This window comes from Oncorhynchus masou, chromosome 30 (assembly GCF_036934945.1).
Source record: "Oncorhynchus masou masou isolate Uvic2021 chromosome 30, UVic_Omas_1.1, whole genome shotgun sequence".
In the NCBI taxonomy this organism is placed as follows: domain Eukaryota; kingdom Metazoa; phylum Chordata; class Actinopteri; order Salmoniformes; family Salmonidae; genus Oncorhynchus; species Oncorhynchus masou.
The window spans coordinates 51,532,347-51,546,957 of NC_088241.1; the positions used below are offsets into that span (position 1 = coordinate 51,532,347).

At 51.1% G+C, this 14,611-nt stretch overlaps 1 pseudogene; it reads right to left on the reverse strand.

Moving 5' to 3' along the window:
• Positions 1-14,611, reverse strand: part of LOC135522731 (E3 ubiquitin-protein ligase MARCHF6-like) — a 33,355-nt pseudogene that overhangs the window by 3,578 nt on the left and 15,166 nt on the right.

Sequence of the window (14,611 nt, forward strand, 5' to 3'; positions counted from 1 at the left end):
CCACTGGGATTCTCTGCCTCTAACCCTATTACAGGGGCTGAGTCACTGGCTTACTGGGGCTCTCTCATACCGTCCCTGGAAGGGGCGCGTCACCGGAGTGGGTTGATTCACTGATGTGGTCATGCTGTCTGGGTTGGCGCCCCCCCCCCCCTTGGGTTGTGCCGTGGCGGAGATCTTTGTGGGCTATACTCAGCCTTGTCTCAGGATGGTAAGTTGGTGGTTGAAGATATCCCTCTAGTGGTGTGGGGTCTGTGCTTTGGCAAAGTGGGTGGGGTTATATCCTTCCTGTTTGGCCCTGTCCGGGGGTGTCATTGGATGGGGCCACAGTGTCTCCTAACCCCTCCTGTCTCAGCCTCCAGTATTTATGCTGCAGTAGTTTATGTGTCGGGGGGCTAGGGTCAGTTTGTTATATCTGGAGTACTTCTCCTGTCCTATTCGGTGTCCTGTGTGAATTTAAGTGTGCTCTCTCTAATTCTCTCTTTCGGAGGACCTGAGTCCTAGGACCATGCCCCAGGACTACCTGACATGATGACTCCTTGCCTTCCCCAGTCCACCTGGCCGTGCTGCTGCTCTAGTTTCAACTGTTCTGCCTTATTATTATTCAACCATGCTGGTCATTTATGAACATTTGAACAGCTTGGCCATGTTCTGTTATAATCTCCACCCGGCACAGCCAGAAGAGGACTGGCCACCCCACATAGCCTGGTTCCTCTCTAGGTTTCTTCCTAGGTTTTGGCTTTTCGAGGGAGTTTTTCCTAGCCACCGTGCTTCTACACCTGCATTGCTTGCTGTTTGGGGTTTTAGGCTGGGTTTCTGTACAGCACTTTGAGATATCAGCTGATGTACGAAGTGCTATATAAATACATTTGATTTGATTTGATTTTGGCTTTCAGGCCAAACAGTTCAGTCTTGGTTTCATCAGACCAGAGAAACTTGTTTCTCATGGTCTGAGAATCTTTAGGTGGTTTTTGGCAAACTCCAAGCGGGCTGTCATGTGCCTTTTACTGAGGAGTGGCTTCTGTCTGGCCACTCTCCCATAAATGCCTGATTGGTGCAGTGCTGCAGAGATTGTTGTCCTCCTGGAAAGTTCTCCCATCTCCACAGAGGAACTCTAGAGCTCTGTCAGAGTGACCATTGGGTTCTTGGTCACCTCCCTGACCAAGACCCTTCTCCCTCGATTGCTCAGATTGGCCGGGCAGCCAGCTCTACGAAGTCTTGGTGTTCTTGGGGATCTTCAATGCTGCAGAAATGTTTTGGTACCCTTCCCCAGATCTGTGCCTCGACACAATCCTGTCTTGGAGCTCTACGGACAATTCCTTCGACCTTATAGCTTGGTTTTTGCTCTGACATGCACTGTCAACTGTGGGACCTTATATAGACAGGTGTGTGCTTTTCCAAATCATGTCCAATCAATTTAAATTTACCACAGGTGGACTACAATCAAGTTGTAGAAACATCTCAAGGATGATCCATGGAAACAGGATGCACCTAAGCTCAAAGGGTCTGAATACTTATGTAAATAAGGTATCTGTTTTTCATTTGTAATACAATTGCTAACATTTCTAAAAAACTGTTTTTGCTTTCACATTATGGGGGTAGTGTGTGTGGATTGATGGGGAAGAAAATGTATTTAATACATTTTAGAATAAGGCTGTAATGTAACAATATGTTCTCGACATTTAGGGTAGAAAAAGGGCATACAATACATTTCCTTGCTCGAGATGAATCAATTATACTAATTTTATTTAAATTAAGAAACATGTCAAGTGTGGCAGCTAGCCTAGTGGTTAGGAGCATTGGGCCAGTAACCGAATGGTTGCTGGTTTGAATCCCCGAGCTGACTAGGTGAATAATATGTCTATGTGCCCCTGTGCAAGGCACTTATCCCTAATTGCTCCTGTACGTCGCTTTGGATAAGAGCTTCTGCTAAAAATGCTAAAAATGAATCAATAAATAATGAAGTGTATCCATGACCCACCTGGTAGCGTCAGACACACCAGGCTGGCCACCAGCAGAGTGACACACATAAAGCCTATCAGCAAGACGATCTACAGACAGGAGGAAAGAGACTGATTATAGAGGGGGACTTTTCCTGAAGTGGTAGGGCTGGAAGCCTCTAGGTCCACCTGCTGTAATGTGTAGTGTAACTCACCCTAAAGGGGAAGCGTAGAGGGCGTTGGTAGGGTTGGAAGCCTATAGGTCCACCCTGCTGTAATATGGCCTGATGGGCTGCATGAAGCCCTTCCCCCACAACATGGGCGGGGTTGTTGTTATGGTGACCGGGAGCAGGGTTGTTGTTGTTGTTGACAGGCTGGTTGGCCTCATTGTCTTCCTGTTCACCCAGCAGGTAAGAGTGGAGGTCTCTTGAAGGGGGGGTGGGGGAGGAGGACAAGAGAGGGAAATGAGGAGAGGGGGGAGGTAGATAGTTAATAAATATATACTATACTGTTTGGGAGTGTGTGAATATGCAGTGCAGGGATCATCAACTAGATTCAGCCGCTGGCCGATTCTTTCTTGAGCGGATGGTCAGGGTGCCAGAACATGTAGACTGCAAATTGACCACAAGACGCCCAAACAGACAAAATATTTTACTAAAATTTCCTAAAATAAAATTTCAAACCTAACATTTAAATACGGTCACGGTGCCTTCGGAAAGTATTCAGACCCATTGACTTTTCCCACATTTTGTTACAGCCATATTCTAAAATGTATTATTATATGTCCGCATCAATCTACACACGATACCCCATAATGACAAAGCAAAAACGGGTTTAGGCATTTTTGCTAATTAGTCAAATAAAAAAAGGGAAATATCACATTAACATAAGTATTCAGACCCTTTACACAGTACTTTATTGAAGCACCTTTGGCAGCAATTTGTTTTCATACATACAAACCATCGGCAGGCCAACAAGTTCAATCTTGATTTTATCAGACCAGAGAATCTTGTTTCTCATGTTCTGAGAATCTTTAGGTGCCTTTTGGCAAACTCCAAGCATGCTGTGATGTGCCTTTTACTGAGGTGTGGCTTCAGTCTGGCCACTCTACCATAAAGGTCTGATTGGTGGAGAGATGGTTGTCCTTGAAGGTTCTCCCATCTCCACAGAGGAACCCTAGAGATCTGTCAGAGTGACCATCGGGCAGTGGTGGAAAAAGTACACAATTGTCATACTTGAGTAAAAGTAAAGATACCTTAATAGAAAGTAACCCAGTAAAATACTACTAAAGTAAAATTAAGTAAAATTCTAAAAGTATTTGGTTTTAAATATACTTAGGTATCAAAAGTAAAAGTATGAATAATTTCTTAAATTCCTTATATTAAGCAAACCAGTAGGCACAATCTTTTATTTACAGATAGCCAGAGGCACACTCCAACACTCAGACATAATTTACAAACAAAGCACGTGTTTAGTGTGTCAGATCAGAGGCAGTAGGGATGACCAGGAATGTTCTCTTGATAAGTGTGTGAATTGGACCATGTTCTGTCCTGCTGAGCATTAAAAATGTAACGAGTACTTTTGGGTATCAGGGAAAATGTAACAACAAAAAAGTACATAATTTTCACTAGGAATGTAGAAGAGTAAAAGTTGTCCAAAATATTAATATTAAAGTAAAGTACAGATATACCAAAAAACTACTTAAGTAGTACTTTATTTGTTACTGAAGTACTTTACACCACTTGCCATCGGGTTCTTGGTCACCTCCCTAGACCAAGGCCCTTCTCCCCAGATTGCTCAGTTTGGCCGAAGCGGTCAGCTCTAGGAAGAGTCTTGGTGGTTCCCAACTTCTTCCACTTAAGAATGATGGAAGCCACTGTGTTCTTGGGGACCTTCAATGCTGCAGAAATGTTTTGGTACACTTCCCCAGATCTGTGCCTCGACACAATCCTGTCTCGGAGCTCTACGGACAATTCCTTCTACCTCATTTGCTCTGACATGCACTGTCAACTGTGTGACATCACATAGACAGGCGTGTGCCTTTCCAAATCATGTCCAATCAATTAAACTTACCACAGGTGGACTACAATCAAGTTCTAGAAACATCTCTCAAGGATGATCAATGGAAACAGGATGCACCTGAGCTCAATTGAGTCTCATAGCAAAGAGTCTGAATACTTAAGTGAATAATATATTTTTTATTTTGGAAAATCTGTTTTCGCTTTGTCATTATGAGGTATTGTGTTTAGATTGTTTAGGATTAAAAACAGGTCATCCAGAATAAGGCTGTAACGTAACAAAACGTGGAAAAAGTCAAGGGGTCTGAATACTTTCCGAAGGCACTGTATATCTCTCTATTACGTGTGGGAATACTTTGGAATCAATGTCCTGGTATTTTACAGTCTTCAATGTCCAACAATATATTTTTGCAATTATATAAAATCACTGCCAGTTGGGATACCCTGAAGTAGTGTCTAAGTGTGTATAGAAGTATGTATAGAATTACAGTAGGTACCCTGAAGTAGTGTCTAAGTGTGTATAGAAGTATGTATAGACTTACAGTAGGTATCCAGCACTAACAGTCCAAGTCCTGACCAGACCTTTGAGCCACTGCCGTGTGTGACCCTGCTCTAGGAGAGCTGGCAGAACCACCTGCAGCAGCAACAGCTCGAGAGAGAGTTCACTGACTGGGGCATCACTGGAGAGAGAGAGAGAGAGAGAGGACAGAGGAGGGGGGAGAGAAAGGAGAGAAGGATAGAGGAAGGAAACGGGAGGGTGTTAGGAAACACTCACATCCAAATACAACACTTATACACACTGCAGCTCTCCAGGACCAGGGGTGGCAACCACTACTGGCCACAGTTGAGCCATGTAGGTGTACCTGTAGAGGAGGACGTTGTAGGGGAGGAAGGCGTGTACCTGTAGAGGAGGACGTTGTAGGGGAGGAAGGAGTGTACCTGTAGAGGAGGAAGGCGTGTACCTGTAGAGGAGGATGTTGTAGGGGAGGAAGGCGTGTACCTGTAGAGGAGGAAGGCGTGTACCTGTAGAGGAGGAAGGCATGTACCTGTAGAGGAGGACGTTGTAGGGGAGGAAGGCGTGTACCTGTAGGGGAGGAAGGCATGTACCTGTAGAGGAGGACGTTGTAGGGGAGGAAGGAGTGTACCTGTAGAGGAGGAAGGCATGTACCTGTAGAAGAGGAAGGCGTGTACCTGTAGAGGAGGACGTTGTAGGGGAGGAAGGCGTGTACCTGTAGAGGAGGAAGGCGTGTACCTGTAGAGGAGGACGTTGTAGGGGAGGAAGGAGTGTACCTGTAGGGGAGGAAGGCATGTACCTGTAGAGGAGGACGTTGTAGGGGAGGAAGGAGTGTACCTGTAGAGGAGGAAGGCATGTACCTGTAGAGGAGGACGTTGTAGGGGAGGAAGGCGTGTACCTGTAGAGGAGGACGTTGTAGGGGAGGAAGGAGTGTACCTGTAGAGGAGGAAGGCATGTACCTGTAGAGGAGGACGTTGTAGGGGAGGAAGGCGTGTACCTGTAGAGGAGGACGTTGTAGGGGAGGAAGGCGTGTACCTGTAGAGGAGGACGTTGTAGGGGAGGAAGGCGTGTACCTGTAGGGAGGACGTTGTAGGGGAGGAAGGCGTGTACCTGTAGAGGAGGAAGGCGTGTACCTGTAGAGGAGGACGTTGTAGAGGAGGAAGGCGTGTACCTGTAGGGGAGGACGTTGTAGGGGAGGAAGGAGTGTACCTGTAGGGGAGGACGTTGTACCTGGAAGGAGGACGTTGTAGGGGAGGAAGGCATGTACCTGTAGGGGAGGAGGAAGGCGTGTAGGGGAGGAAGGAGTGTACCTGTAGGGGAGGAAGGCGTGTACCTGTAGAGGAGGACGTTGTAGAGGAGGAAGGCGTGTACCTGTAGAGGAGGACGTTGTAGGGGAGGAAGGCGTGTACCTGTAGAGGAGGACGTTGTAGGGGAGGAAGGAGTGTACCTGTAGGGGAGGAAGGCATGTACCTGTAGAGGAGGAAGGCGTGTACCTGTAGAGGAGGACGTTGTAGGGGAGGAAGGAGTGTACCTGTAGGGGAGGAAGGAGTGCACCTGTAGAGGAGGAAGGCGTGTACCTGTAGAGAAGGAAGGCGTGTACCTGTAGAGGAGGAAGGCGTGTACCTGTAGAGGAGGACGTTGTAGGGGAGGAAGGCGTGTACCTGTAGGGGAGGAAGGAAGGCGTGCACCTGTAGGGGAGGAAGGCGTGTACCTGTAGAGGAGGACGTTGTAGGGGAGGAAGGAGTGTACCTGTAGAGGAGGAAGGCATGTACCTGTAGAGGAGGACGTTGTAGGGGAGGAAGGCGTGTACCTGTAGGGGAGGAAGGCATGTACCTGTAGAGGAGGACGTTGTAGGGGAGGAAGGCGTGTACCTGTAGAGGAGGAAGGAGTGTACCTGTAGGGGAGGAAGGCGTGTACCTGTAGAGGAGGACGTTGTAGGGGAGGAAGGCGTGTACCTGTAGGGAGGAGGCGTTGTAGGGGAGAAGGAGGTACCTGTAGGGGAGGAAGGAGTGTACCTGTAGGGGAGGAAGGCATGTACCTGTAGAGGAGGACGTTGTAGGGGAGGAAGGCGTGTACCTGTAGGGGAGGAAGGAGTGTACCTGTAGGGGAGGAACGTGTACCTGTAGGGGAGGAGGAGTGTACGTTGTAGGGGAGGAAGGAGTGTACCTGTAGGGGAGGAAGGCGTACCTGTAGAGGAGGAAGGAGTGTACCTGTAGGGGAGGAAGGAGTGTACCTGTAGAGGAGGAAGGACGTACCTGTAGGGGAGGAAGGAGTGTACCTGTAGGGGAGGAAGGAGTGTACCTGTAGGGGAGGAAGGAGTGTACCTGTAGAGGAGGACGTTGTAGGGGAGGAAGGCGTGTACCTGTAGAGGAGGACGTTGTAGGGGAGGAAGGAGTGTACCTGTAGGGGAGGAAGGCGTGTACCTGTAGAGGAGGACGTTGTAGGGGAGGAAGGAGTGTACCTGTAGAGGAGGACGTTGTAGAGGAGGAAGGCGTGTACCTGTAGGGGAGGAAGGTGTGTACCTGTAGGGGAGGAAGGTGTGTACCTGTAGAGGAGGAAGGAGTGTACCTGTAGAGAAGGAAGGCGTGTACCTGTAGAGGAGGAAGGAGTGTACCTGTAGAGGAGGACGTTGTAGGGGAGGAAGGCGTGTACCTGTAGAGGAGGACGTTGTAGGGGAGGAAGGCGTGTACCTGTAGAGGAGGACGTTGTAGGGGAGGAAGGCGTGTACCTGTAGGGGAGGAAGGTGTGTACCTGTAGAGGAGGACGTTGTAGGGGAGGAAGGAGTGTACCTGTAGAGGAGGACGTTGTAGAGGAGGAAGGCGTGTACCTGTAGGGGAGGAAGGTGTGTACCTGTAGGGGAGGAAGGTGTGTACCTGTAGAGGAGGACGTTGTAGGGGAGGAAGGCGTGTACCTGTAGAGGAGGACGTTGTAGGGGAGGAAGGCGTGTACCTGTAGAGGAGGACGTTGTAGGGGAGGAAGGAGTGTACCTGTAGAGGAGGACGTTGTAGGGGAGGAAGGCGTGTACCTGTAGAGGAGGACGTTGTAGGGGAGGAAGGCGTGTACCTGTAGGGGAGGAAGGCGTGTACCTGTAGAGGAGGACGTTGTAGGGGAGGAAGGAGTGTACCTGTAGAGGAGGAAGGCGTGTACCTGTAGAGGAGGAAGGAGTGTACCTGTAGAGAAGGAAGGCGTGTACCTGTAGAGGAGGAAGGAGTGTACCTGTAGAGGAGGACGTTGTAGGGGAGGAAGGCGTGTACCTGTAGAGGAGGACGTTGTAGGGGAGGAAGGCGTGTACCTGTAGGGGAGGAAGGAGTGTACCTGTAGAGGAGGAAGGCGTGTACCTGTAGAGGAGGAAGGCGTGTACCTGTAGAGGAGGAAGGCGTGTACCTGTAGAGGAGGACGTTGTAGGGGAGGAAGGCGTGTACCTGTAGAGGAGGAAGGCGTGTACCTGTAGAGGAGGACGTTGTAGGGGAGGAAGGCATGTACCTGTAGAGGAGGACGTTGTAGGGGAGGAAGGCAGGGAGGAAGACCTTTATCATCCTGATGGGCAGCCACAGCATCAGGAGGACGATAGAACCAAACACCACCTAGGGGGACAAGAGGAGAGATTAAACACACCTTTAATGATCGGCACATAATCAGAGCTGGCATGGAACTACTCGTTAGGAACAATGTAGGTCTGAAATGTAGTGTTCACCAAGTGCTGATCTCTATGTATTGTACCACAGACAGGATGAACCTGCGGATGTGTCTGTAGATGTACGTACCACAGGCAGGATGAACTTGCGGATGTGTCTGTAGATGTACGTACCACAGGCAGGATGAACCTGCGGATGTGTCTGTAGATGTACGTACCACAGACAGGATGAACCTGCGGATGTGTCTGTAGATGTACGTACCACAGACAGGACGAACCTGCGGATGTGTCTGTAGATGTACGTACCACAGACAGGACGAACCTGCGGATGTGTCTGTAGATGTACGTACCACAGACAGGATGAACCTGCGGATGTGTCTGTAGATGTACGTACCACAGACAGGACGAACCTGCGGATGTGTCTGTAGATGTACGTACCAGACAGGATGAACCTGCGGATGTGTCTGTAGATGTACGTACCACAGACAGGATGAACCTGCGGATGTGTCTGTAGATGTACGTACCACAGACAGGACGAACCTGCGGATGTGTCTGTAGATGTACGTACCACAGACAGGACGAACCTGCGGATGTGTCTGTAGATGTACGTACCACAGACAGGACGAACCTGCGGATGTGTCTGTAGATGTACGTACCACAGACAGGACGAACCTGCGGATGTGTCTGTAGATGTACGTACCACAGACAGGACGAACCTGCGGATGTGTCTGTAGATGTACGTACCACAGACAGGACGAACCTGCGGATGTGTCTGTAGATGTACGTACCACAGACAGGACGAACCTGCGGATGTGTCTGTAGATGTACGTACCACAGACAGGACGAACCTGCGGATGTGTCTGTAGATGTACGTACCACAGACAGGACGAACCTGCGGATGTGTCTGTAGATGTACGTACCACAGACAGGATGAACCTGCGGATGTGTCTGTAGATGTACGTACCACAGACAGGATGAACCTGCGGATGTGTCTGTAGATGTACGTACCACAGACAGGATGAACCTGCGGATGTGTCTGTAGATGTACGTACCACAGACAGGATGAACCTGCGGATGTGTCTGTAGATGTACGTACCACAGGCAGGATGAACCTGCGGATGTGTCTGTAGATGTACGTACCACAGACAGGATGAACCTGCGGATGTGTCTGTAGATGGGCAGGTGGATCATCTCCTGGACTGGGTTGAAGTCTGGATCGTTCAGGTTTCTCAGAAACCACAGGACCCCAGGCCTCAGCACCTGACCCAACACAGCAACTCATCAACACACTAACAATGCAGTCAATGAGAAGGTCTCCAATGTCACCCTATATAGTGCACTACTTTATTTTTATAATAGTACATGTTTTAAGGGGTTTTATGTATTTTATTAAGATAGGATAGTGACGAGGAGACAGGAAAGTTAGGAGAGTTTGCGAGTCAGAAGTGCAAGATTCGGATTCTAACCAAAGCCCAAATCTGTGTGTCTGTAGATGTACGGTCCACAGAAGGATAACACTGCGGATGGGCCCTGGTCAAAAGTACCACACTATAAAAGGGAAAAAGGTGTCATTTGGGTCTCAGCAGACAGGATGAGCCCTGTCGGATGTGTCTCTCAGTAGGAGGATGAAGGATGAACGAAGCGGATGTGTCTGTAGACCATTCCCACCAGCCAGTGGAGGAACATGGTGGTGCCTGGAGCAGATTTAAAACTCAGCTCTCTGTCCTTTAGCGACGCATCAAACATCTCCTGCAGAACAGATGGAAGAGAAACGTGTTTTTATTTAAGAAAGCAGGGAGGAGAGATAGAGAGCAATGTTTGATGATAAAAAGGGAAAGAGGTGGGCAGAGTGGATCAGGGGAGGACTGGGTTGAAGTCTGGAGAGACAGGTAGAGTTTCTCAGAAGACAGGGGGAGAGAGAGGTAGAGAGAGACAGGGGGGAGCAACTAGATCAGAGACAGGGGGGAGAGAGTCAATGAGAAGGTAGAGAGAGACAGATAGTGAGAGACAGAGAGAGGTAGAGAGAGACAGGGGCACTACTTTATTTTTATAATAGATGAGAAGGTTTTATGTATTTTATTAAGATAGGTAGAGAGAGACAGGAAAGTTAGGAGAGGCAGAGAGAGAGACAGTGCAAGATTCGGATTCTAACCAAAGCCCAAATCTGTTAGCACTAGGCTGTACGGTCCACAGAACTAACACTATGGGCCCTGGTCAAAAGTACCACACTATAAAAGGGAAAAAGGTGTCATTTGGGTCTCAGCATAAGTGTGAGCCCTGTCCCCTACCTCTCTCAGTAGGAGGATGAAGGATGCGAAGTAGAAGACGTAGACCATTCCCACCAGCCAGTGGAGGAACATGGTGGTGCCTGGAGCAGATTTAAGACAGCTCTCTGTCCTTTAGCGACGCATCAAACATCTCCAGCAGAACAGATGGAAGAGAAAGTGTTTTTATTTAAGAAAGCAGGGGGAGAGAGGAGGAGAGACAGGGGGAGGTAGAGAGAGACAGGGGGAGAGACAGGGGGGGAGGTAGAGAGAGACAGGGGGGAGAGAGGTAGAGGAGACAGGGGGGAGAGAGGTAGAGAGAGACAGGGGGGGAGAGAGGTAGAGAGAGACAGGGGGGGGGAGGTAGAGAGAGACAGGGGGGAGAGAGAGGAGAGAGAGACAGGGGGGAGAGAGAGGTAGAGAGAGACAGGGGGGGAGAGAGAGGTAGAGAGAGACAGGGGGGAGAGAGGTAGAGAGAGAGAGACAGAGGGGAGAGAGGGGGGAGAGGTAGAGAGAGACAGGGGGAGAGAGGTAGAGAGAGACAGGGGGGGGAGAGAGAGAGTAGAGAGAGACAGGGGGGGGAGAGAGAGAGACAGAGAGAGTAGAGAGAGGGGGGGAGAGAGAGGTAGAGAGAGACAGGGGGAGAGAGAGAGAGACAGAGAGAGACAGGGGGGGAGAGAGAGAGGTAGAGAGAGACAGGGGAGGAGAGAGGTAGAGAGAGACAGGGGAGAGAGAGGTAGAGAGAGACAGGGGAGAGAGAGGTAGAGAGAGACAGGGGAGAGAGAGGTAGAGAGAGACAGGGGGGGGGGAGAGAGAGGTAGAGAGAGACAGGGGGGAGAGAGGTAGAGAGAGACAGGGGGGGGGGGAGAGAGAGGTAGAGAGAGACAGGGGGGAGAGAGGTAGAGAGACAGGGGGAGAGAGAGGCAGGAGAGAGAGAGGTAGAGAGAGACAGGGGGGAGAGAGGTAGAGAGACAGGGAGAGAGGAGAGAGAGGTAGAGAGAGACAGGGGGGAGAGAGGTAGAGAGAGACAGAGGCAGGGGGAGAGAGGTAGAGAGAGACAGGGGGAGAGAGAGGTAGAGAGAGACAGGGGGGGAGAGAGGTAGAGAGAGAGGGGGGAGACAGGCAGAGAGGGAGAGAGAGGGAGAGAGAGACAGGGGGGAGAGAGAGGTAGAGAGAGACAGGGGGAGAGAGGTAGAGAGAGACAGGGGGAGGAGGTAGAGAGAGACAGAGAGGTAGAGAGAGACAGGGGGGGAGAGAGAGGTAGAGAGAGAGACAGGGGGGGGAGAGAGAGGTAGAGAGAGACAGGGGGGAGAGAGAGAGGTAGAGAGAGACAGGGGGGAGAGAGAGGTAGAGAGAGACAGGGGGGGGGGTAGAGAGAGACAGGGGGAGAGAGGTAGAGAGAGACAGGGGGGGGGGAGAGAGGTAGAGAGAGACAGGGGGGGGAGGGGAGAGGAGGTAGGCAGAGAGAGACAGGGGAGAGAGAGGTAGAGAGAGACAGGGGGAGAGAGAGGTAGAGAGAGACAGGGGGGAGAGAGGAGAGAGAGGGGGAGAGAGAGGTAGAGAGAGACAGGGGGGGAGAGAGAGGTAGAGAGAGACAGGGGGAGAGAGAGGTAGAGAGAGACAGGGGGAGAGAGAGGTAGAGAGAGACAGGGGGGAGAGAGAGGTAGAGAGAGACAGGGGGGGAGAGAGAGGCAGAGAGAGACAGGGGGGAGAGAGAGGCAGAGAGAGACAGGGGGGAGAGAGAGGCAGAGAGAGACAGAGAGAGACAGGGGGGGAGAGAGAGGTAGAGAGAGACAGGGGGGAGAGGGGGAGACAGAGAGAGGTAGAGAGAGACAGGGGGAGAGAGAGGGCAGAGAGAGACAGGGGGGGGAGAGAGGCAGAGAGAGAGAGGGGGGGGAGAGAGGCAGAGAGAGACAGGGGGGAGAGAGCAGAGAGAGACAGGGGGGAGAGAGGAGAGAGAGACAGGGGGGGGAGAGAGGTAGAGAGAGACAGGGGGGAGAGAGGTAGAGAGAGACAGGGGGGGAGAGAGGTAGAGAGAGACAGGGGGAGAGAGGTAGAGAGAGACAGGGGGAGAGAGGTAGAGAGAGAGGGGGGACAGGGAGAGAGACAGGGGGGAGAGAGAGAGAGAGAGACAGGGGGGAGAGAGGTAGAGAGAGACAGGGGGGGAGGAGACAGGGGGAGACAGGTAGAGAGAGACAGGGGGAGAGAGGTAGAGAGAGAGAGAGAGGTAGAGAGAGACAGGGAGAGAGAGGGGGGGTAGAGAGAGACAGGGGGAGAGAGAGGTAGAGAGAGACAGGGGGGGAGAGGTAGAGAGAGACAGGGGGAGAGAGGTAGAGAGAGACAGGGGGAGAGAGAGGACAGAGAGAGACAGGGGGGAGAGAGGTAGAGAGAGACAGGGGGAGAGAGAGGTAGAGAGAGACAGGGGGAGAGAGAGGCAGAGAGAGACAGGGGGAGAGAGGGGGAGGCAGAGAGAGACAGGGGGAGAGAGAGGCAGAGAGAGACAGGGGGGAGAGAGAGAGGCAGAGAGAGAGAGACAGGGGGAGAGAGGAGAGAGGCAGAGAGAGAGGCAGAGAGAGACAGGGGGGAGAGAGGTAGAGAGAGACAGGGGGGGGGGAGAGAGAGGCAGAGAGAGAGAGAGACAGGGGGGAGAGAGGCAGAGAGAGACAGGGGGGAGAGAGGCAGAGAGAGACAGGGGGAGAGAGGCAGAGAGAGACAGGGGGGAGAGAGGCAGAGAGAGACAGGGGGAGAGAGGCAGAGAGAGACAGGGGGGAGAGAGGCAGAGAGAGACAGGGGGGAGAGAGAGGTAGAGAGAGACAGGGGGGGAGAGAGGTAGAGAGAGACAGGGGGGGAGAGAGGTAGAGAGAGACAGGGGGGAGAGAGGTAGAGAGAGACAGGGGAGAGAGAGGTAGAGAGAGACAGGGGAGAGAGAGGTAGAGAGAGACAGGGGGAGAGAGAGGCAGAGAGAGACAGGGGGGAGAGAGGTAGAGAGAGACAGGGAGGAGAGGTAGAGAGAGACAGGTAGGGGAGGAGAGGTAGAGAGAGACAGGGGAGGAGAGGTAGAGAGAGACAGGGGAGGAGAGGTAGAGAGAGACAGGGGAGGAGAGGTAGAGAGAGACAGAGGGGGAGAGAGAGGTAGAGAGAGACAGGGGGGGAGAGAGGTAGAGAGAGACAGGGGGGGAGAGAGGTAGAGAGAGACAGGGGGGGGGAGGAGAGGTAGAGAGAGACAGGGGGAGAGAGAGGTAGAGAGAGACAGGGGGAGAGAGGTAGAGAGAGACAGGGGGAGAGAGGTAGAGAGAGACAGGGGGGGAGAGGTAGAGAGAGACAGGGGAGGAGAGGTAGAGAGAGACAGGGGAGGAGAGGTAGAGAGAGACAGGGGGGGAGAGAGAGGTAGAGAGAGACAGGGGGGGAGAGAGAGGTAGAGAGAGCAAGAAGAGAGACGGATTAGGAAGAAAGATGAGGTATGTCTGTACTAAAGAGCAGATGTCGAGCCACCAGCCACAGATGAGGGGGAAAACGCCTATCTCCACGACGACCAGCAAAGAGACCTGGAACACACACACACACCATGTTAAACACACACATGACAACAGGGACTATGCAGGAAAACACAGACAATTCATAGATCATTCATTGATGTCAAAGGAAGATTTACATTCAAAGAAGTTGCGCAACAACCTTCATTTAGTTTTCCTCTTAACAAAATATTAAGGACACCTTCCTAATATTGCCTTGCACCCCTTTTTGCCCTCAAAAACAGCCTCAATTTGTTGGGGCATGAACTCTACAATGTGTTGAAAGCATTCCACAGGGATGCTGGCCCAGTTGACTCCAATGTTGTGACACAGTTGTGTCAAGTTGGCTGGTGGACCGTTCTTTGGGGCGGCAGCGTAGCCTAGTGGTTAGAGCGTTGGACTAGTTAGTTTTATTTTATTTTTATTTTACCTTTATTTAACCAGGCAAGTCAGTTAAGAACAAATTCTTATTTTCAATGACGGCCTAGGAACAGTGGGTTAACTGCCTGTTCAGGGGTTGAACGACAGATTTGTACCTTGTCAGCTCGGGGGTTTGAACTTGCAACCTTCCGGTTACTAGTCCAACGCTCTAACCACTAGGCTACCTTGCAACCGTTAGGTTGCAAGATCGAATCTCGAGCTGACAAGGTACAAATGTGTAGTTCTGCCCCTGAACAAGGTAGTTAACCCACTGTTCCTAGGCCGTCATTGAAAATAAGAATCTGTTCTTAA